This window comes from Ctenocephalides felis, unplaced genomic scaffold, assembly GCF_003426905.1.
Source record: "Ctenocephalides felis isolate EL2017-DRISC unplaced genomic scaffold, ASM342690v1 CF-g0.4_SCAFFOLD_01886, whole genome shotgun sequence".
NCBI classification, from domain to species: Eukaryota; Metazoa; Arthropoda; class Insecta; order Siphonaptera; family Pulicidae; genus Ctenocephalides; species Ctenocephalides felis.
This window is the reverse complement of record NW_020538040.1, coordinates 175,355,063-175,381,492: the sequence shown is the minus strand read 5'-3', so window position 1 is coordinate 175,381,492 and position 26,430 is coordinate 175,355,063. Positions and strand designations below refer to the sequence as shown.

Below are 26,430 nucleotides of genomic sequence, written 5' to 3'. Positions count from 1 at the left end.
TGAAGAATATACACGTCAATCACAGTTAGCTGGTAGAGTAGGGTTGTTTGTAAAAAGCAATATTTTACAAATTTCTTACTAATTCAAATAGCTGAATCTACCAATATAAACCAATGTTACATTTTAGTTACATATAATTCGAGATATGGCAACGACTATCAGATTTTTCATTAACGTTCTAAAAATTGCGCATACAAAGTCGTGCATAGATTATTAATTTTCTTGGCTCGATACCTATGTCATAATATTAAAGTTCGCTGTTTGGATAATGATGCGCTTTGGTTGACTGTATGTTTATGCCACAAGATTATTATATAAACAACACAGCAGTCGGTAATATATTTTCGAGATCATGTACTTCTTGTTAGACGTGTGCGTGCCACAACTTGTGAGGACTTCGCGAAATTCCTGGCGACATTATTAATAAGATTCGTCACCGAGCTTTGCACATTTTATCACATTCCTTGAATTCCGAAGTATTCAGAAAATTTTGGTAAAATAACCACGGCCGGGTGCCAACAGACAAGTAGCATTTGAAAAGTAAAAGTTCATTTGTAACGATACAACAAACATTTCAGGAAGCACCACGAGGTAAAAGACATTATTTAACAGCAGTCAGAACTACGTGTTTTAGTACTTAACAATACATGTTATAAAACAAATAAATAAGGTTTAATTGAAAATTATAATAAGGTCTCATAAACTAAAAAACAGTGCTCAAAATAAAAAAAACACTTTCAATGAAAATATTTTGTTATGGATTTTCAAACATTGCCGTTTAGCAACGTTGTAAAAATCAAGGTGATGGCTGGTCATACATCTTATTCCCTCAACTCAAATATTGTTGTTAAAGAATTCTTAACTTTACTTGTTCTTAACTTAACGGTCTTAAAAGCTTCTTCACGGTGGTGGGCCTTTTTACCCGCAAACCTTTAAGCCTCCCTCCTACGAGATAGGCTTATCTAGAAGTGTCAGCGTATACGTGTTACAGCAATGCCCCCAAAAAGCGATTTTCACTTGAGATTATATTTGAGATCTATAACCCGATGAAAAAACTGTTGTTATCGAGCTGGTAAAGGTTGGTATCAAATCTACGACTAGTTTGTACTTTCCCACGTTCTTAACCATTACACCAGAAGTAACATGGTACAATTTTTTTCTTGTTTTGAATTAGATAGGAATAAAAATTACAATATTCTATAAGCTATTGTGATAATATTCATTAGTATTTATTATTTTTAATCAAAGACAACTCAATGGTGGATATATTCTATTTTTAACCCTTTCCACTCGGATGCAGCCACTCCGGCGGCAAAATTCATATAAATCTCGGAATTTGCGAGTGGAAAGAGTTAATACATTTTTAGAAAGCATCCCAAGATGTGTCCTTCTCTAATTTAACTTTTTGTGTTAATGCCCAAAAAGGCTATATCTCTAGCAAAAATAACTGATCTATATTTTCAGGTATTAATAAATATTGGATTCGAACCCAAAACTTTGTAGTTGCAAGGTTCAATCTGCTTGAAAATCTGAATTCACTAATGAAATTTGTAAAAGAAACGACTTTGAGAATATTAACGAACACTTTGCTTTTTGTGATTCAGCATTAGTCAATTTAGAACAACGTCGTGTTTTCACAAAAAATGGAATATTTCATTCTAAAGTCTACGCTCTACGGCTTCCTCGTACCCAGCTCTGGGTATCAGGTTAGACATTTTGCGACTCGGACAGCCTGATGTCAAGCAGAAGTAACATCAGTTTTCAATTGAAAATATAGATAGCAAAATAATTTGAAGTCAAAATAGCCCTTGCTCGACATTGAAACATCAATAAAAAAATTATCAATACTACAGAAATTGCATTAATATAAATCATTATATAGAGATAGGACAACCGTTTGGGTTGCCACCAATAAAAGCCACGTCGCCAAAAAATCATAACAGTGCATAGAACTCTTTCAGTTCTTAAAAATATATAAATAAATTTGACTGGTATATCATACTTAGCACTTTTCAATTTGTAACCAAATAATAAAACACTTCTTTATATCTCTATTTATTTACTAAAAATTAAATAAACCACATTTGTTCAAAATTAAAAATACTATAAAAGCATAGTTATTGCTGCTCTATCAAGATTTGTGAAGGATCAGCCGACATGGCAAAAATTATCCAAATTAATAATAAATAAACAAATCTAACATATTTTGTAAAACACTAATTATATTTTATCAAAAAATATTTTATTTTTATTCTTAGAAGGCTCAAAAAAATAATTGCCACAAGACCTACTAACTTAATTTAAGAACTGTTTCTTCTACTATATATTATTGCCTAAATGCCATATTTAATTAATCATATAAGTCTATAATAAATAAATAAAAAAAAATTTAATTTTTCAATTTTGTTTATTTTTATTATGTTTTTTGATTAATTAGGATTTTTTGTTCCTTCTAAGATTTTCTCGTTGATGACACACATTTTATGCCAGAACGTTCAAAGTATTTTTTTAAAATATTTTTTATATTTTATTTTCAGATAATCGGCATCGAACGTTTACCAATTTTTCAATAAAACATATATGCATATGAGTTTGTGTCTCTGTGTGAATTAAGATCACTATTTTTAGATCGATTATACTATGCAAAGAAATAAATTTCGTGTTATAATTTTACCCAAGCACTCATGTCAAAGGAATTCCGTTTGGATTTTCGATGAAAACCCATATCGTTGCATTTGTCAAGGACGAGGCGACTTGCGAGTTATTTACCTTACCATGAATTTAAGGTGATTAATGTTTTGCATACCACACTTGTTATTATGTATTATGCCAATATTTTCATGTGCATAATCACCATCAATTTTCTTTCGATATAAAATACTTCTATATTTATGTTCCAATTCACCTGGCTGATATTCTTGTGACTCAATGTCTATATTCAAATAAATACTGAGGAAAACGAACTTGCCATACTAAATGTAGAGACTGGTGACTAATTTGAGGAATCTTAAGTAGAAATCGTTGATCAAATGATTATAAAGAAAATTTAACTTATTAGAATAATTTTATAGAAACTAAATGCATATATGCCGGAAAACAAACTTGAAATACTAAATGTAGAGTATGGTAACTAATATGAGGCATGTTTAGTAGAAATCGTTGATCAAATGATTTTCAAGAATATTTGTTCAAATAACTTCATAGGAATAAAATGCATCTATTCTAAAGCAAATCATCAATATCCCACGTGTTAAATATATCACTATATCATCATTTTCCTATTTCTACGAAATAATGGCATTACCTAAAACCGTATTTTGCAGAATCCATTTCATTGATAGCTTATATCAATGCTGATGTGCCTCTATTACATACAAAACGCCTGCAGGGGAATTATTTAATAGATTCAATTAATTTCTGGTAGGGATCGAAAATTGAAATAATATTGATAATTAGATAATCAGGTATTAATATGTAAATTAATATATAATTATGTTCATTCAAAATATAAAACAAACGTGAAATAATATACTATTGTTGAAGTAAATTTGTTCACATATAGTAACCACTGGTTAATAATGTGAGCTCACTTATTTAGGTATATTTTTTTAAGTTTTTGCATTAATTGATTAATTGACTTATATGAATAAATGTACTTATTGATTGATTTATCAAATGCAACTCGTCATTGAATTCGTTATCATTAAATTATTTATTCTAGCATTTAAGCATTTGCAAATCGTCCATTTATTTTTACTTTTATTATTACACTCATTTGCCCATTTGGCTTTTCATATTAAATGATTGTAAAAATCAAATCAATTTAAAACAAATGAATCATAAAAACAATGTAAATATCTGTTATTATATATGTTTACAATTAATCAAACAATTGTTATATAAAATAGCCTTTCAAACAAATCTGATTCTTACTAAAGTTATGTCCAAAACCGTTAAGTTGTACCAAAAAATGTCGATAAAATATTAGCAATAAAATAGTTTTGTCCAAGGTAATCACATAGCAATGTACGTAAAATTAGTTCAAAATTAGTAAAATTAATTATTTAAAAAAATCCGGACATGTTATTAATAGAACGCAGAAACTTAGTATAATTCTGTTAATTTATTTATCACATTAAATTATTTATCATCAAGAATCATTATTCCATAGATAACAATTGCTTATTGAAATTGTCTTTAAAAGAAATCACAGAAATTAGTTAGAATGTTTCATTGTTCAATTTAATAAAATTATCAACAAAAATCTCTTGATTCACAAAATGCCCAAAAACTAAAATATTAGCAAAAAAATAATTTTATCCAAAGTAATCATATAATATTTTAGTTTTTTTTTAAATTTTTGCTCATTTTTTGCTTAGTAAATTAGTAAGGAATTAGTACTAGTATTTCAAAATTCTGGCAAATTAAACAAATCATTATTGAAAAGTCGAAACTGAAATTAAATTACAATTCGCTTCTTTGTTGCAGCTTAAAAATTTAACTACGCATTTAAACCACATTATAGCGTTGTGCTAACCGTTGATTTACAAATAAACAGGCATTTAAAGTAACATAATGGTTAGCCATTTGAATTAATCAATGAAATAGTGTTTTATACATTTTTTAGGATGACCTTCGTTGTATTTATTACAATTTATCGCAAAAAACGATGAGAAAATATTGCTGGTGAATGAAACTGATCACAGGAAAAAAATCTGCAAGAATTCACACGTTTTGTTGATTGCATATTGTCGCCATAATTTTAAATATGAATAATCATAAATTTTGTTTTGAAATCTACTTAATATAATTAGTACAGCTTTTTTATTGACTAAATTTTTATATTTTGAATGCAAAAAAAATGAATATATGCAAAAAAGTTCTCAATTTTATAAACAATATTTTTTACAGAAGGGTAGGGCGTGGCACAAAAGTCCAATCTGATTTTCAGTAATTATATTGTCTAAACTAAATGAACTAATTAACAACACATAAGACGTATCACAAAAACAACTATTAAAAAATGTTCAGTAAAATTCCTTGTTAGCTCCTAATTATAAAAATATGTTTTTTACTATTTTTCTAAAATCTCTCCATTTTATGTGGTTGATAAGGGACTGCCAAGGTTCAAAGAGAACCAACGACTTTTTTTAATTTTGAAGGAATTTTACAAAATGAAAGCTTCATTAAGCAATCTGAAGTACAAATTTTATGAAAACATCTTTTACAAAGATTTTATTGTATATAACCTTGATCTGGTATGTCGAAAGAAGTAATCATTGTACAGAGGTGAGATAACTATTAATTTAATTTAACTCTTGTAAAATTGCATTTTTAACTTAATTTACTTTTTTTATTTACTATTACATGAAGTTTATACTTTTGCCAATTTAAACTTTTAGTTGCCCCACCCATAAGCTTTCATAGAGGATATATAAAAAACTGTTAAATTTAATTTTAAAATAACAATAGGTACATCTTACGAAACAATTGAATTACGTATTTCTAAAAATTTTATTCAGGTATCTTGAACTAAATACAAAAGGCAAAATGAAAAAAAACACCAACAAAAAAATACTTTTGATATGATTATTAATACATTTACGTCCATCTCCTGATCAATAAATATTTTTATACTTAGTCTGCTTTTGAAATAATGATGGTGGACCTTTTTACCCAAAAATTTTCAATCAATTTTAAACATTACATCTCTATATAAAAATGCAATATGTATCTCCTCAACCAACCACAGATTATTTACATAATATAGTTTTTAATGTCATAGATATATTTTAAAGCTAAGAAAAACAACACATTTAAAATAATCTATAAAATAATTAAATATCCAATAAATCAGAATGTAAACTGCGGTCATCATATTTATATTATTTGTTTACAAATACATCCGATATTTGATATACTAAGTTGCTCATAAATGAGTTTTATGACTCTTGATTGATGTTACAATGTACGCGCATCAATATAAGTGTATTTTCATATAAAAATCTCTCTTCGACGGGCCTTCACTCAAAACATCGAAAACAAATGTGGTATTGAAAATTCAACCGAGTAATACGATGTTATCGATATATGCTACTGATTCTTGTATGCGTTCAAAAGCGATGAAAAAGAAATGAGAATACTTTAAATTCCTTATTTATATTGAAATTTGTGTATGTTGTAAATATTCGTATAGAAAGAAAATTTGCGATTGTTTGAACTGAAAGTAGAGTACGGAAACAGTTATTTTCAATCACATGTAGTAACTGCATTTGTTTGCTGCAAAAAATATTGTTCCGGGATAAGTTGAATTTAATTTTATGGTTTATACAGTAAGTTTTAGTTTTTTGAGAATTGCAAAATATAAATTAGTACTAATTGTGCGATTCTTCCTCAGAAGTAAGTGATCAAAATATGAATTTGTACTAATTGTGTGATTGTTCCTTACAAATACATTATCAAATTTCAAAGTTGAGTAAAGTGTGGCACAAAGATCCAATTTGACTTTGGGCAATTACATATATTGTGAAAACCATACCAATTATATTACAACAAATAATTCATAATAAACAAACAACTATCTGTCTATGTTCAGTATAAACCCCAACATTGTAGAAATGTGTTTTTTTGTTGTTTTTCAGAAATTTGTCATCTGGTCCTTTTTACCCAATAGGCGCAGTAAAATGACCCGGAGGCACACAGGGTATTATTTTAATTTGAAAAAGATTTTACGAAATATTAGCCTTCAACCAATGCAAAATATAATTTTTTTATAGAGATAACACTGCACATAAGCTTGATCTGGTATTTCGTCAAATATATTCGTCAGCAAAGCTGGAATAACTATTTATTTAATGTATCTCTTGTAAAAAAAAATAATTTAATTTACTTTTTTATTTAGAGTTTTTTATTGTTCACACCTTTGCCAAGGTAAAGCTTCAGTTAGTCCTTTTTACCCCACCCACGCGTAAGGTTATATAGGGGTTATATATAAAAACCTTTTGAAGCTAACTTACTAATAACAATACATCTTATAACAATTAATTAGCGTGTACTTAAAAATTATATTAGGGTCTCGTAAACTAAACAAAAGTGCTCACAACCAAAAACACTAACGACCAACGGCAATACTTTTGTTATGAACTTTCAAACATTGCCGGGCGATATAGATATATGATGATATTTTTTAACCGATGACGAGCAAGTATATTTTTTATTTTATTTTCATGTACATCATATTTTACTATTTTTAATATTGTTGGTACAAAAGGTTGTACATAAAATTTCAAATCTATACATAAGTACATATTATGAAATGTTGAATTTTAGCGCCCTGAGCCTTAATTTTAATAAACTTCCAAATTCTATGTAAAATACAGTTCCACCGTTTTTAAAAATATCTGATTCTAAAACAAAATAACTAACCAAATAGTTTATTTTAGCATCAAGATAAAAATGAATAGACCGTGTGTTTAAAGAATGCATAAACAAGGAAAGCATTTATACAAATACAATGCGCGCAATGGCCTGTCGAGCGATTGAGTATTTTCAGTAGTATTGGGAAAGATGCGAATATTTGGATAATATAAAAAATAGGTCGTCTGTTGATTTTTACACACCACATAATGAACAACATTTTTTTTACCATAGCACCTTATTTGAGCACATAATTCACTAATCACGAAAATCGGTTTTAGTCATGTTAGAATCTCACCTTTGTGTGTGTTGATGCTGAAGCAGGTGAGGAAGGTGATGGGTGTGAAATCGAGACCAAGTCCTTCGCGGTTCTGCCTAAGACGATGCACGTTCGAGTAGAATACGGGCACCTCTTCGTGGTCTAATTCCGAGACAGTTACGTCCTTAAGTCCTTTTACAATGTGAACAGTGCTGATCTCGTTCCACGTGGCTTCCTTCGGTTCCTCTTTATGTCCACCGTCTTTCCACCCGTACATATCAGAACGGAAAACGCGACGCGAAGTTCTACTCTCGGTTGGTCGGCACTTGTGATAATCGTTTCAGTACAATCGTTTAATTTTTTTTAATCGTGGGTAATCTAGAGTAGCGACCGCTTTAGTGATCCGTTTGCGTCTGGCCGCGTTTTACCACTCAGGACCGGTCGGTTATTAAAGCGCCGATTTGATGAGACGCCCACTACTTAAAGACGAAGGAGTAGAGGACTCCCCTTCTATTTACGTATTTCGTCCAGCGGCAATCGGCTCGCAATCAGGCTACTTCTATTGCAGCTAAACGTTTCGTCATCGATAGTACGAGGGCCAGAAAAACTAGTGGTGCATGGCATCGTGCTTTAAGGCAAATTACCGTACTTACTTACCGTACTTACATTTTTTTAAAAAAAAAATTAAAATTTCTTGAAAACTTTAAAAATATTAGGTTTTTGAGAATTTTTGAAGTAAATTGACTTTTTGAAAAATTAACAATTTTTGGAAAAAATTAGACATTTTTGAAAAAAATTGAATTTTTCTATATTATGAACTCTTTTGCAAAGCACGCGCGCTGCGTAGCTGTTTTAAAGACGAAATATCGAAGCGCGTTAGGGCCGTGTAGTAGTCTAACAGATAAACATTGGTACCGAATCCATAGAAATATAAACAACATTTGTACATATTATTAAAATCTCTATAAAATATTAAGCAATTAAAATAATGTCCAATGATCATTTTTGACCGCCTAATAGCTTTATTTTAATTTTTTTATTGGATTCTTGAACCCCTGGACCTGCCTTCCCAAACATTTAGCCAGTTCTACGTTTTGTTAATACAAATAAAATGTTTTTCGAATTATTCAAATCCGTTGATCTGTGCGAGATCGTCGACGACAATTTGTATCTAAACACCCCCCCCCCACACGCACATACAAACTTATTAATAAAATCTCTGTAAAATAACTGATAATTTGATGTGCATATGTCTAAAGATCATTATTGACCGCCAAATGACTGTTTTTTACCTTTTTATTAGATGTTTGAAACCGCTGGACTTGCCTTCCTAAAACTTTAACTAGTTTTTCTTTTTTTCAATACAAATAAAATGTACTTTGAATTATTCAAAACGCATGCACCGTTGCATCAAAAACTACATAACGGCACTTTTTGCTCCGTATCATTGAAACGGCTGGACCTACCTTTTCCAAAAAATTATCAGCACGTCTTCCTCTCAATAGGAATGTTTGTTGAATCATTCAAATCGGTTGATCCGTGCTCTCAAAAAAGTCGGCAAAAAATTGTATCCGCGCATATATACACATACATACACACAATCATACACACACACACATAAAACATTTTTTTCTAATTATAAGGTAAGGCAAAATGTTCAAAGCCTTTGAAATGCAAAGATATGCAAAAATTTACTTTTTAATTTCTTGCGATTACCATAACTTACCCTACGAGAAGTTCAAAATTTTCACCAGGAAATCCAACGTAGTAATTTTATGTCTTCTTGACGTTTTAAGTCATTGTGCATTATTTGACTCCGAAATGTTTACCAATTTATGAGCATAAGTGTGTGTGTATTAAACAAAATTAGATCTTTTGTCAAAGTTTTCACAAAAGCGGCTCCATAGTTAACATTACTATAATATAATGCAGACCTCATATCTTTATCTAAACTCTCATTTTCATGATGACAAAAGAATCCTCAATAGTTTTAATAGTTGACAAGAAATTGTTTCGAGACATATATTATTTCTACAAGACAAGTAAAAAAAATAACAAAACCCGCTATAAGCAACTGATTTTTTTACAAAAAGTATATTTAATATAAATGTAATTTGATACAATCATTTGATATATTCCTTAGATGGTGAAATATTACTGCTATGTACAGTATATAGAAACTTATTTTAACACTTACTTAATTTATTTTTTATTTTTAGTAGAAGTAATTCCGGTAAGTTCTACTCATTGTCAATGATTATATATATTATATATTAAATGCATATATTTGCCAGATGACCATTAAATATTGTTGTAAATCATATGGTAAACTAGAAAGAATATTTACCCTACGGAAAGTTAAAAAATTGTAATATTTTGCTCACTCTCATAATTATAGTGCATTATAAATGTAAATAAAAGTGCCTATATGCAAATATCTTGTTTCCAGTGCAGATACGATACTTAAAATAAAAGTTACTAATAAGCAATCAATAGTTTACTTCAAGATCAAAAAAACAATATTGTTTTTTATTACTAGCACCCATTATAAAAAGGGATTTTATTGAGCACTTATCAATAGTATCATGCTTCAAACATACGTAAAAAATGTAATAATATTTTTAAACTAAATTAGTAAATATTGGCGGGCTTTTCTTTCAAAAACATAGAATAAACAGTTCAAATACATATAGGAATGAATGGTATCTATCAATATTTCTCAGTTTTATCACTGTATGTGCTGTAACAATATTTGTTCTACTGACAACAGATCTATTTGCTCATGAAAACGCACATAGTACAAAATAGGTAAACACTTGTAACAGCAAGTTCATATTTCAAATATTGAAGATTTAAAAATGCTAAAGAAACTATAACGTATACAAAAGAATCCATGTAAAGGTTAAGTAAACTGTTCTGAATAGCTGGGCATATAAACACGAGAATAAAATTCTAAATATAAAAATATAAAAATTCATCATTTTCATATTTTCAATTGTTAGATAATTTTAAGTAGTAACATTTTTCCGATTGGTAATCGAAAATTTATTGATTTAAAATATGTATATATCATCATTTTCATATTGGTGCACCAAGTTGCTGCATAGTTATATAATTGTAAGATATTTAATTCTGTGCAAAGTATACTGTTATACTGTACTTTTATTTTACAGTTTTAATTGAATTAAATAAAGTTTAAAAGTTAAAAGGAAAATAATAAATAAAAGTATGTATTTGTAAGTTAATTCACGTTTTGGCTAATTCTAGATTTCACAGAGTTGGTATAATAGTTTATAATACATTAAAATAATTATTTTAATTGTAATTTTATTTAAAACATAAATAAAAAATCAATCATATACTTATATTTTTTCAAATATTTTATTCATATTAGACAAAAAGTTTGAAACTTATGATAGATATAAGAAAAAACTGCATAGTCAATTTGAAATAACACAAAAAAGGGATTACTAATATGAGTGAACTCTATTTTGGTCTTTACATTACATACTGTTATTCATAATTACTATATGTATATCCAGCCATCACTGTGATTTTTACGTCTTCGGTATGGGGAGATAAACGGCAATGTTTGAAAGTCTATGACAAAAGTGTTCTCTTTTGTTGCTAGTTTTTTAGGTAGTGAACACTGTTGTTTAGTTTACGAGACCTTAAATATAATTTTCAAGTCTACGATATTTAAGTTATTAAAGTGTTTCTTTAAGTGTTTTATAAAAAGTATTACTATTCTAAAGTTAGATTCAACAGTTTTTTATAAAACCTCAATAAAATGTTTAATCAGGGTGGGGTGAAAAAAAACAACTGAGCCTTTGCCATGGCAAAGGTGTAAATAATAAAAAAATAGTAAATAAAGAAACTAATTAAGTTAAAAAACAGTTTTACAATAGATAAATTAAATAAATAGTTATTCCAACTCTGCTGATGATTATTTCTGACGAAACATCAGATCAAGGTTATATACAGTATTATCTCTGTAATAAACGTACCCTTAAAATTGATATTCCGCAATGTAGCTATTATTTAATAAAATCCCTTTAAAATTAAAAATAAGACATTAAACTTGTTAGCTTCCTGGTTGTCTAATTATGCCCTGCTTTTGGGTAAAAAGGACCAGGTGACAAATATTTGAAAGGAGCAAAAAAAACATGTTAGAATGATGAATTAGCTGGGAGTTATACTGAGTATAGTCAGATAGTTGTTTATTTCGTGTTATTTATTGTGATATAATTGGTTTGGTTATTTCAGAATATAATTGCTCAAAGTCAAATTGGACCTTTGTGTCCCACCGTACCTATGTATGTATTTTAAAAAAATATATGCTTAGTACTAAACCCCTCGATTGCCAATGTTTCTACAAGTTATATAGACGTTCAATATGATGTGCGATACATATTGATATAAAAATAAAATATAAAAACATAAATATAATGATTAAGTTATCTGTTCTCTGAGTTGATGTTCGAGTAAAAATCCCAGTTTGTCATATGACTCTCATATTTATTTCCACACACTTAAAATATTTATCGACATTCATACGCACCGTTCATAAATAGCCATGTCAAGTTCAAAAATTATAATCGTTCGTAAAACATAATTTGAAATCTATTTACTACTGTCCTTGTGCAGGCTTCGATAATTTTGATATTACGAATCGGCAAATAACAAAAATTTATTCTAATAACGATATGGAATTTATAATCGTGGGCAGTGAAATGTATAATACCGATAGAGCGTGCCAACGTGAACGGCGGCTCTTCCGAAGTTTTATAGCGACAGATGTATGCTACGTTCAACTATGTTGACTTAATCTCTACAAACAATTTCATAAATCCCATCCAAGCAAAATCAACTATTCAGTCTTAAGTTACATCTTCCAACAACTTGTCGACGATACCGTTCGAATAAACACCGTTTTCGTTTCAACTCTCGAATCCGAATACGAATCAGCGCACCTCCTGATTAATGACACGCTATAGGCGACTAATTTGTATTTATAAATAAGACGAAATAGTTTCGAAGATAACACAATTAATAGTAGAATACAGATATTTATCTCGTAACATGCATTATTACATTAAATCATCGATAACATTGTAAAATATCAGTAATGTGCTAAAGTTAATTAATTTTTATAATTAAACCAATTTGACTATTAACTTTATCACCATGCAAAGTTTCATTGAAATCCCATATTAGTAACGTGCTAATGTTTTTGCGCTCGACCCATTTTTCAAAATTTTAATTAATTTTTATAATTAAACCACTTCTCTTAAGCCTATAATATTTTAGGAAATTTGCTTTGACTACCAACTCTATCTCATGCAAAGTTTCATCAAAATCCCTTAAGAGTAAACCTGAAGTTTTCCTTGTGAGAAAATAATACTATATTATACAGCGCAATTAAATTAAAAAAAATCTTGGGCACCCAAAAAAAATTTTATAAAAATATTCGTTACCTACTGCAAATTAAAAACAAAAAAAGAAACTAGATCTTTGGCTGAATTCTAGATAGTTGTTTAGTAGTAGGGTAAAACTGTATGTGGTACGACTAAGGCGCCTAGTCGCTTTAACACAAAATTGAATAATTGAATCTGTATTTAGTTGGCTTATGATAAACAGTTACTAACATGTTATTATTTTTATTAAATAGGAATTTCCACGTTTTTCAAAAATGTGTCTTCAGTACTATTAAAGCGACTAGTCGCCTTAGTCGTACCACATATAGCTTTAACCGTACCTAAACTATTAAAATTTTTTTTGAAAAATAATGTAATAAAATTGCCTGCTATTGATTTGCAATAAATTATATAAGTACTAAAATAATTTCAAGATAAAACTTTTTTTTTAATTGCAATATTTGTTACAACTGCTAAATAATTTTACATCTAGTAACAATAATGAACAATAATATAAATTTATATAAAAAAGAGTACAAAATAAAGGAAAATAAAAGCAAATAATAATAATAATAAATAAATTAATAAAATAAATAAAATTCCTGAATAATAAAAATAGTACTAGAAAAACAAAGTGTAAGATAAAACATGATGCAGTTTTGCATTATTTAAAATAAATAATTTGAATATTCTGTAGACTACGCATGATATATAATTTTTACACATTCAGAATCAGTATATAAACTAAATTCTGATTTTATTTATGTGACCGAACAATTACTTTCATTTTTAATTAATACTACATATCGAAGACACAGGATGTTCCTTTGTTCGAGAATTTCAAATAAATAATGACTAGAAAGTAAATTATGCATTCACAAAAATTTATCAATCTAAAATGTTATATTTCTATTGAAAAATATAACTAATAATATAAGATTCAATAAATAAATTATAATTTGGTTTGAAATAATAAATTTCAAACCAAAATGTTGTTAGCTGTTTTTCCAATATAGTGATGCTACTCATTGGCAGAGAAGAGCATTAAAATTCAGAAAACTTTATTGCGATTTGTTCAACTTATGATTTACAATTTGTTTATATAAATGAAATTTTATTTAAAACTTGGAATAATATGTCAATCCTAAAAACTTTATTGGTTTTTTTGTTATTTTCCTCTAATATCCATAACATTTTAACTATTTAATTTTTTAGTTTTTCGGAAAATATTACAAAATATCAATTTATGTTATGTTATGCAGATGATTTTTAATTGTAAATTTGAAAATTATTACTAAACAGAACATTTCGAATTAATTTTATTTTTTTAAAATCGTAGAAACATACCGTCACTGTAGAAGATAAAAGTTCTACATATTGCGTAGAGGTGTGATTCCCCGAAACGTAGTTACTAATATGAAATTGTGATGCCGCTACGATAATATAAATTCAAATTACAAATGTAAAGAATCGATGTTATATTAGATAATAATGATGTTTGAACTTTATAAGATTGTAGAACATTAGTTAACTTCCTGTAGGGTAAGTTATAGTAATCGCAAAAAAATCGAAAATTAAATAAGTTCTTATACATCTTTATGAGTTTCAATTGAAATGAAATGTATTTTCAATCATTCAAATCGGACGCCCCGCTCTCTCAAAAACTGAATTACCATTTTTGGCACACTTAGCCCCATATCTTCAGAACAGCTGGACCTGCCTTTGTCAAAAACTAATTAGCACGAATCCCCATTAATTGGAATAGATTTTTTACTGAACTATTCAAATCCGTGTTCCCAAAATCGTCGACAAAAATTTGTATTCCAATACACACAACACTTACACATATTATTAAATAAGGTATGCCAAAATGTTCAGAAACCTTTGAAACGTCTTTATAAAAAAATTATTTTAGATTGTTTGCGATTACTATAATTCACCCTAAGAATTATCTGTTTATCAATTTGTTATAAAATCTTTACCATCATAAAGCGTTTTAAAATAATTTTAGTTAGCAATTATGTAGACAGACCAAAAACAGTCCCGAAATCATTACGTAATTAATAATATTCATCAAAATTACGCATAAAAGATACAAAATATGTAAAATATTCATTATAAATCTTTTTATCTTCACATTCATCGTACATATTTCTCACTTAAGATAAAAAGTATTATGAAATTATTATTAGGATGAATGATCTGCTTCAAGTTAAGGTAGTTAGTAGTTATTGATAACTATTTATTAATAATCCAAAAACTACTCTTAATTTGTTACATTTTTTTCATTCTATTTAGCCTAGTTTACTCCGAGCATTTAAACGTCTACATTTTTATTTATTTACATTCTAATTTATATATATATTTATATATATATATATATATATATATATATATATATTTATATATATATATATATATATATATACTATTCTTTATTTTTTTTAATTTTTCCTATTCTTATTTACTTCAATTTCTGTTCTTTCCAATTTTTTGATTCTATTCAACTTCTAACTTTCTATTCCATTTTTCTTCATTCTTCTTTTTCAACAAGATCTAATATTTTTTCTTCTTACTCCTAATACAATTCAGCTATTCGTATTCTGTTATTCATAGTCTTCTTAATTTTTATTCAAATTCTACGTTTCAAATACAATTTTATTTAATTTCAAATCAACTACATATATTTTTTTCATAAATTCTACGTCAATGACAGGATTCGATCCAAAGATCCTTGTCGTGTGAATGAAACACGCTAATAAGTGAGCTATATTCGCCATTTGTTACATAGAAACAAGCTAAGTCAATTACCAAATTTTGTGTAAGTTAAAAAAAAATTGTTATAACTTTGACCGATCGCGAAACAACACAAATAATGCCTCCATGTCACTTAATCAAATAAATGCGATTCGAGCGACGATTTCGTATTTTTTGTGACCAGAGCGTCGTGTAGGCTAAACAAAAGATTCCACGTCGCCTTGCAATCATCTGCAGAGAAGAACAAGGCCAAAATAAACAAAGTTCGCCAGTGCAATTATTATAATGGTAATTTTGTAAATCTCGACAAAGGAGACGACAATCTTTCCGACCGAGACGTGTCCGGACAATGAAATATTCTGCTTTTTATTGCATCACTGCAACAATTACGAATATAAGCGTAAAACTGAATGTTATACATGGATTCAGTTTATAGTCATTGGCTTTAGTCACTAATAATGATTTCATGACATTTATTTTTTAACAGCGATCAGAACTACGTGTTCTATGAGCAGTGTTCTCAATTGCATAACCTAACCTAGAATTTTTTCTCCAGAGGGTAACCCAGCGGTCAACGACCATTTTCCTTTTATTAGATATGTACATATATCTAATATTGTTAGCATATATATTCTGCAACAAAGCTCCCGTAAAGCAATTTTCACTTTATTTGGTAATGAAAAAATACATTACGAATAATCTAATTCCGCTAAAAAAAAACTCATGGGCAATCAATCAATAAACAGCAGACATGATTTCGTGAGCTAAATAAACAATAAGCTGATAAATAGCATTTCGATCGATCGAAAATTCTTCGAAAAACGATTATATCGCCAACAAGCATTGCGGCACGCACGTACATTATTACAGGAATAATTACAAATCACAAATATATAATAGACACACACACAACTGAAAGATTCCTTGTTTTCTCTAAAAATTATTTATTTAATTTTTTATATGTAAATATTTTTATTTATAAACGTCTCTTTAAAACTTTAAAATTATTTTTTTCTACAAATCACTAACTAAAAATTAAATTGGACATTCACTCAAAATTACAAATTTCTCGAGTTGTAGATGTTACCTATTGTGACCAAATAGCAAAACTCAAAAACAATTCAATTGCAATCTTTTAAATAATAATAAATGACATCAGATAGATACCAGAGTTAATAAGTCAGATATGTTATTATAGTTTATTAATTAAATGAAATTAACATTGACCATAACAACTACTACTTGACTTTACATTAGAGACTTATCCTGGTGTCATTTATTTATTACACATTAAAAACCCTTATCTTTCTTGGAAAAAGTTTCTACAAGTCAAGACTCTGATTAGTTTAATACAACCACTAATATTATTTTGACAAGAACAAAAACATAGAACGCCTTAGGAAATATCAAATTAATTGCTTAGATTGTGTTTCAACATATGTTGGAAAAACTAGCCAAAATTGAATAAAATGTCATCTAAAACGGAAAAACAATTGTAAAAAATAACAAACAATTCATAACTATGCTAGAAGAACACATTATCATATTAAAACATAAAATAGATGTATTAAAAATTTAAAATTGACATATTAAAAACATAATATAGACTATACTATAATTTAAAGAAAATTTATTTAAAAGATGTTTTCCTGATGAATAAAACTCCAACAAATCTATATAAAAAAAATTACTTTGTGATACGAATATGTATTGGATTGTGTTTCGAAACAATAAAATATGTTTCAAAAAAAAAAAAAATTCTGCTTTTAATATTAGGAGAAACAAATTGTCTCTACTTTTTATTTTTTTTACTTGGATACTATTGTATGTATTTTATTAGATATTTTTATGAAAATTCAAAGTGTTATTTGTTTTTAATTGTTACATACATACATATATATATATATATATATATATATATATATCTGTGTGTGTGTTATGAGTAGTACTACCTTAGGGCAGGTTTGTGAGCTGAGTTAAACTCCAGCTTGATTCGGGGCAGAATAGTGTGAGTGGTTTCTCATTGCCATTTCACACCGCAGTGCCCGAAATGGGTATTTTCAATTGAATACATATTTTTGATCTAGTCAGTTTTCTAGCGCGGGGTTCGAACCCAAGGCCCTGTTTAAACGAGTCCTTGCGCTTGACCTTTACGCCATGGAATTTCATTTATACATATTATATATATATATATATATATATATATATATGTATATATATATATATATATATATGTGTGTGTATGTATTTAAAAAAGCCCAGTAACGTTAGTTAATAGTTATAATAGTGTTCTATATATTGATTCCTATCACATTCCGCGCATAATAGTGACCTAGAAACTTTTCCAGCTAAATTCACCCTCCACTAGCAAATAAATTAGTGCAAATGTATGGTTCCAAGAAGTTGTGTCAAGGGCGACAAACAAATGGGGAAACACGAAGAAAACATTATTTTCCCTTCTTCGACTAAAATTGTCATCTCTGAGCACTAATTTATCTTACAATTAGTTAGTTATATGGTTAATTAAGGATAATATATGTTATCAGCATCTTCGAAGCGTGTATTATGCAAACTCATTAAAATAATTATCAGCAAATACCGATATCTTACTATTGTGTATATCAATGTTCAAATGTTTGTTCGGTAATTAATTTAATAATAAATACATAAATATACATGGTGTATTATAATAAATTTGTCCTGCCTTTTTCAAGTCGAATGATGAGACAATAAATAGTATTGATTTAATTGTTTGATTTTACATTAAAATAAAAATATTAATTCTGAAGATTTTTCTTTCGTGATCTTTTTGCCAAGTTTTATCAATGAGCTTATAAATGTTTGATATCAGTTCAGACTTTTTTAAGAATACTTCTAAAAAAGATCAAAATTCACAAACTCTTTTTCCAATATTGGTAACGATTCACAATAACAAAGTGTCGAGAAAATATATTAGCAAATTGGATTACCTGACAAAAAATACTTCTCCTTTTTTTCAAAATGAAAGACAAAATCATAAATTAAAAGCAATTTAGTCAAATGCATAAAGACCAGCATATAGTCTTAAAAAATAATGTATATTTTGATTGGCAATAAATATATGCATACCAAAAAATAGAAAAACTAGTCAAATAAGTTTTAAAAAATATGTGCAGTTTTTGAGTAACAACTTATAAGTTTTTCTTGAGAGGCTGAAATTCTGTGACTGGGTCACTGAGCCACATTGAAGATACTTTGCCGAAAAAACCATTTATAATTAATTGCAATTTTTTTCCATACAATGCAACCTGACCAAATATACTACTAATTGTAAAAAATCACTAGTAAATTGTAAGCTTATATATTTAAAGTATTAGATTACAATCATGTGCATCTCAAATATTGATTCAATACACTATATAAGTAGGCGTCATGAATCTTTCTAACAATTTCCTAATATGAAAAATTTATGAATCAGACTCTTACACCCTCACATTCACTTCCCATATTTTCTGAGAAATGTTTCATTCAAATTTCCCGAATATCATAAAATTCGGAATCTCAGATATTTATCTCTATAGCTGAATGCACATAAAACAAAACTAAAATACACGCACGATCTGTTGTTTTCTATTCCTGTGTAAATAGAGAGAATACATTCATTATAGTATGCCAAGTTTTTGTTGCAGCCGAAAATACAATGTATAATTTAGGTTAATTCCAATTGTTTTTGTTCCACTTGAGTAAATTCTGATTGTCAGAACTACTAAGAAATCAATTATAATAATTTGTTGCCACTTGATAATATATCGATTTAGACCTGGTGTAGTGGTGAAAAACGTGGGCTAGAACAAGCTAACCCAAAGTTTGATCCTAGATTCGGCCAGCTTGATATCAAGCAGTAGGATATCAAATTTTCACTTGAGGTTATAGACCTCGAATATAATCTGAAGTGAAACTCGCCTTTCGTAGGCATTGCTGCAACACATACAAGCCAAAACTAGTAGATATTTATATATATTATATATGTTCTACGCTAAACATAAATTCTCGATTAGAATTAATTTTACATAAAAAGTATCCAATTATGTAATATTTCTGAATGCTTTGTATATATATATATATATATATATATATATATATATATATAATATACTTTGTGTAAGTATTAACTTTAAGTATTTTTATGAATATAAATATTAGGTTAACTCTAATTGGTTTTGTTCCACTTTAGTAAGTACTTATTGTCAGAACGGTGATGAAATCAATTATATTAATGTAAATCCACTTCATATTGACAATTTATAATATAAAATACTACTAATCAAAAAGTAATTATTAATGCTTGTCATACTTAGTAAATTGATCAGGCTAAAATAATATTTTGTCTATTTAATCAGTAATATATAGTTATTGTGAGAATCAAGTGAGCCATGAATTAGAGAGGAACAAATGCTCATGACATTTTGTAAAGTATAGTAATAATCAAAAATTTCAATATATTTTTATGAACATGGAAATATTTTTTTATAAATTTATATATTTCTATATTATAATCGCTAATATATAATTAACCACTAATATATAATTCATCAACCGTATTACCTTTTTTTATTCAGTTCTTTTTTAATCAGTTTTAGCTCTTAATATTGTCTTTTAGATAGAGCGCAATTCAATCGAAGTTTTGTATAGAAATAGCATGAAAAAAATTTCAAAGATTTTGCAGAGCGTCGAATTTTCAATAAAAAATGACACGAATTTTCATTTTTAATTCATTTGTCGCTAAATTATACCTAATAAATTATTTTTTCAATTTTCAAAATTTTTTCCATGCTATTTCCTGCGAAGTTTGATTGAATTGCGCACTATCTAAAAGTTAATATTAAGAGCTAAAACTTTCAGAGAATTGTCTTTTATCAATTTGGAAACATTTGATCCCTTGGGAGCAAGGAAAGTCGAAAATGTCCATATTAAGGACCACTCTAATATATATATATATATATATATATATATATATATATATATATATATTTGTGTGTATATACTTACAATTACAATTATACAATGTTACGATTCATTATATCATCTCAGTATTCGACATAGACTCTTGGCGCCCACTCAGAAATTTATTGACAAATCCTCTTTGTAGAGGAAACCGAGAAAAAGGAGCAAAATCGACTAACATATGAGTATTTTTTATTAGACACAAGAATATTCTTCTATTTTTAATAAATTTTGATTACTGCGTTTTTATTAAATTTGGTTCAAAATGTTTCTGTAAGTATAAAAGCTTTTCTCGGTGACCTGTTTTGTGTAGTATGGCATTATAGAGATAACATTAAGCAATTTAAAGTAATACAAACTGATGTATCTCAATTATAAATAAAATATGCCTGAAGTCGAACAAATGTTATTTTGACATTTGTGTGCTATTTGGAGGTTAGTTTTCATCAAAAATTTAAATAAACGCTCGTGTAATTATGATTGGTATAACTTTCGTGACAGTTTTGTAACTACCAACACATTGAGAGCCAACATCAAAATAACATAATTTATAAAAATAAAATAATAGGTCTACCGAAAAGACTAAATCTTAAACATATTCTTATGTGAAACAAGTTATGTTACCACAAAAGACTGATATCGAGAATAGGCCTATTCATAATATTTCATTTTATTATATTGAAATATTACCATATTAAAAATTATAATATTACCATTGGAGCGAATTGCAGCTCCAATGTACAAAATGCAACAACGCAAAAAGCTGTTCGCTTCATACAGGGCAATAAAAAATATTTACCCGAAATATTAGGTATAATAGTTAGTACAACTTTAAGCGTCACCAAGAAAGCACATATAAAAAGTACCCGCTTGACGAGCGAAAGCAGTCATAATTCCTTTAAGTTTGTTATTATAATTAACCGCCCGACTCGCGAAACCAGTCAAAATTAAGCAAAGATAATATTATGAACTATTACTAATAAGTGAAATAAATTAGTGAATTACAAAGTGTGTTTCAATATAAACCCAAATTTACATTTATGGGAAATGTCCCAACCATAGTAAGACAACTTCACAAACAAATTCTGAACCCTGGAGCAAATATTGCTAAATGCCGAAGGCCAGTGTAAATATAGTTCTTAGACACTAATTATCATATTAAAATAATTTTTATTTGCTTGTATTGTAGCTATCTTAGAAGTAATACAAAGAATTAATACTGTAGCAAATGTAAATAATTAATAAGTAAATACACCTACAGATTCGTATATTTGTCCTATCCTGTCATCATGTATACACAAAGTTCGCTGTCTCTTTAGTCTGGGATTAATCTCTCATTAAATATCATTTTTGTTCAGTGAACGAAACACTTTTACACACGATATCCCACAAAAACTCTTAGTTATGATATCATTAGCTGTTATTGTTTGATTGTTATTTCATCGTATATGACAATTAGTCCATTCAGGCAAAATCTCTGGGGAAATATCAAACATTTGCTTTTAGTTCAAACAAATTGCTTTTAGTTTCAAGATATTATTGTATTGCATCACTGCCTAATTAACTCACACCTGACTTTTGTGCAATTACGACTTGATGTTACTAAATATTTCATATTTTTGTCTATTTCCATATTTTAAAACAACATGCTCTATACTGACATTCTACTCTAGTATTTTTCTCAAGAAGGCAACCCAGAGTCAACCACTCTTTTTTCTTATGTGTAGGCTATATATTTTAGATATGTGTATCTAGTAGTGTTGTCATACATATGTTGCAGCAATGCCCATTAAAAAACTTAGGATATTTAAAATCTATAACTTCATGGAAAAATTTGATATCACGCTGCTTGATATCGAGCTGGCTAAGGTTGATATCGAACCCAGTAGCTCAATATTTTGCATTTTGGTAAATTTGATTATGAGTTCCTGTTTATCTCAATGGTGTATTTATTAAATTTTATTATTTATTGAAAATTTTAACCTTGCAAAAGCATTCGTTTTGCAATAGCAATGTATTATTATATTCGTGCCAGTTGGAATAATTTTATAATTTTAATTGCGATTTCGCAGAATTGTGAAATTATTTCTAATAAACAAATATGTTTGCTTAAGCATTCAATATAACAAGCTAATCTTAATGCGATGTGTACAAACTGATACAGTTCTCGGCAGCAGGTACCTTATCGTGTATTTGCTCAAAGATTATTTTTACATCTTATAGGAAAAGTTATTATATTTATAATAAATTAAAAAAATAAAAAAAAACTGTATGGAACCAATTAACTTTGTTTTGTAATGTATTATCCATTTTTATCAATTACTTTTTGTCATCTTTCAAGCTGCATCATCAAATCTCACTTTTATAAAATGACTGGGTTTATTAGGAAAAAACTAAATCAGATACAATTTGACATCATCATAACCATTGAATTGTTTAGCATTCAAGGATTTTTGTGTAGATCCAAAGAAAAGGTAACTAGAAGGTGCAAGGTCAGGACTGTATGGTGGATGTGGTGAGACATCCCAAACTAATTTCAATAATTTTTATCTAGTGGCCAAATCACCGATATGATTGACCAATTCAGACTGATTTTTTTCAACAAGTTTCAATGTGGACATAAGAATTGATCATTCGGTTGGTGATAATAGTTCAAAGTAGACAATTCAATTTAATCAACTTCAACTGGACGACAAGAGCGTTTGGCCTCCTTTAAGTGAAAAGTCATCAAAACGAAATTTGGCAAATCAATTTTGATACTACAGATTTTTAAGGCTTTGTCGCCATGAACAGTACATAATTTTTGTGATCTTAAGATGCCTTTATGAAAAGTATTGGTGAATTCATTTATTGGAGTGATTCTACAACTATCAATATAATATTTATCTCAATAATTTATTTATGTGTGTTTGAATGTGTATGTGTATGTGTGTGAGTGAAGATCACACTATAAAAATATGCACTTTATTTTATTCTTTTCTAGAGGCACTGCATTTCTGACAAGGAGAACCTCAGGTTTACTCTTCTTGTATTTTGATATAACTTTGCATGGTGATTGAGTTGAAATAGTTTATATGGTAGTATTATATTCTGATTGCTATTGAAAATTAATTAAAAAAGATGCTTTTTTATTTTTGCAGAAATAAAGAAACAAAATATGGCAAAAAAATCCATTTGTTTGTCCATCTATCAATCAACACCAAACAAAAACTAGGCAATGAATCAAAAAACTCTATTCACTTGTGGACATCTAAACAACCTACTATCAATCAAGTAACGGTATTTTACATTTGAACTACGTCAGAAAACCTAAAAATTGCTGAAAACCGCACTTACTAAGTTTTCGACCTAAGAAGGTAACCCTGAGGTCAACCATTCTTTTTTCTTATGTGTGGGCTATATATTTATATATGTGTATCTAATAGTGTTGTGTTCTAATAGTTTCGTGTGCATCATACCGCTTGAAATCGAGCTGGCCAAAGTTGATATCGAAGCCGGGACCAGTAGTTCAATAGTTTGCATTTTATTATTTTTGTATATATATAAATATTAGCTTCTGTTGATCTCGATAGTGCATTTATTGTAGTTTACATTTGGACTACGTCAGCAAACCTAAGAATTCAATTGAAACCATCTATGCAGAAAACCGCACTTACTAAGTTTCCAATCTAATATATGTTTAAATTCTCTATAATCATTATAATATACAATGCTCCTATTACGGCTGGCAATTGTAAATCAACAAATTTACTAAATGTCCTCAACTGGACAGTTGTAAATATAGTAGTGAATAATAAAAAAAATCTATATAATCAGGTTCGATTCGCATATCGCCGGACGTTCCAGTTAATTTGAATTAGCAAAGTCCATAACACGTAAAATACGAGATCTTCTACTAATAATAAATTATATAGTTTGTTAAAAATTTCAATATTTGCTCGTATGCTACGCACGCCTCGCGACTACTCCCAACGCCACATCCAAAATCACGAAATACATGTTAACACAGCGAAGCTACGCGTCTCACATATATATCTATCGACTTGTGCACTTGTATAATAAAATCCAGTGCTTTCCAATTGATGATTCAAAAAATAGAACATTCCAAGTACCAGTAACTGATAATAATGGAAGTATACTAATAGGTCAGTGATATAAATAGATTACAACGATCAATGATTTTTTGTTTCTTGGAAAAGCTGTACGCCGAATTGATAAAGTGCTTGATCTACTTTAGAAATCACAAGAGGCACAGATTTGGAATGTGCTATTATTGCAATACATTAAAGTAAAAATATTGAAAATGTATTTATTCATAAAAGGCACAAAACTTTTATTCACGATACACAAAAAATGTGTATATTGTTCATCTACATTGTAAACAAAAACTGGAACATATATTTTTTATTGATTCCTACGTAGTGAGTTCAGAACACTTTTTAGTACTACAATACGTATAATACAATAAAAAGTAATTATGTTAGAAAAATGACTAATTAACATTATGCCGTTTCCAAATTTTTTAGGATTTCACATTTATGAACATTGGAATTATGATAACCATATGTGGGCCTATAATAAATAACATTGGAACCTATATTTTTCAAAACTTGTTTTATATGAAAAGTTCTTATATTTAGTTTGAAATGTCTTATTTCGATCAATTACTCCAACTTTTATTCTACGGCATTAAATTTAGGAGTTCATCTATAAAATATCTGTTCAAACGTCCTAGAAAACCTTATAAATCATATTCACCCTATAAATCACTAAGAAGTTGTAAAAATATTTTTCAGTATTATAACATTTTTTCTACTTATTACCCTCTTATGAATAAGAAATAATCCTTAGTACTTTGATAATACTTGAACTTGAACTGTATGTAAAAAGAAAATATTTTCAAGTATTTCTCACAAGGGGAACCCCCGGTTTACTTTTCTGGAATTTTGCTGAAGATTTGTATGATGGAAGAGTTGACAGTTAAACCAAACAACTTAAAATATTATAGGCCTATGAGAAGTTGTTTAATTGTTAATATTAACCAAAGTTTTGAAAAATAGTACGAAACACGTATAGTGTTTCATATTAATATGTCTATGTAGCTCAGTGAGTTTAAGCGCTTGCTTCCACTTTTTGCGCAGGGATTCATAGATAGGAGAGTTGAAATACATAGATAACCGGATACAAATACCGTCAAAAATTGTTCAATTGATATCATTATTTGCGATAGTGATTTTGGATTGATCCTCTTCTATTAATATTCCCAATGTCATATTATGGGATACTCCCAATCTGGACATACAGAATTGAGCTATGGGCGTCCGCAAGCAATTTAAATATAAAAAACATACAAATAGCGCAATCGAAAATTTTAAGATGCATTGTGAACGCACCCTGGTATGTTGCAAATGACACCCTACATAATGACCTAAAAATAAAAACTATTAATGATAAAAGAAAGGAGCAAATAATACCACGAAAAACTACCAGGTTACCCAAACATATATTTAAAAGAATTAAGGAATATCCCACACAAAGATTGAAAAAAAAATGGCCATACGATCTTAAATAAAATGTCAAAAAATAATAAAAATAGAG

At 28.4% G+C, this 26,430-nt stretch overlaps 1 protein-coding gene across 1 annotated transcript in view; it reads right to left on the bottom strand.

The window, feature by feature from the left end:
* LOC113375246 (filamin-A-like) overlaps positions 1-7,812 on the bottom strand; it is a 47,698-nt gene extending 39,886 nt beyond the window's left edge. The window contains exon 1 of the mRNA XM_026615190.1: positions 7,715-7,812. The gene's annotated coding sequence lies outside the window, so the exon portion shown is untranslated. The remainder of the gene's footprint in view (positions 1-7,714) is intronic.
* Between the last annotated feature and the right edge of the window lie 18,618 nt (positions 7,813-26,430).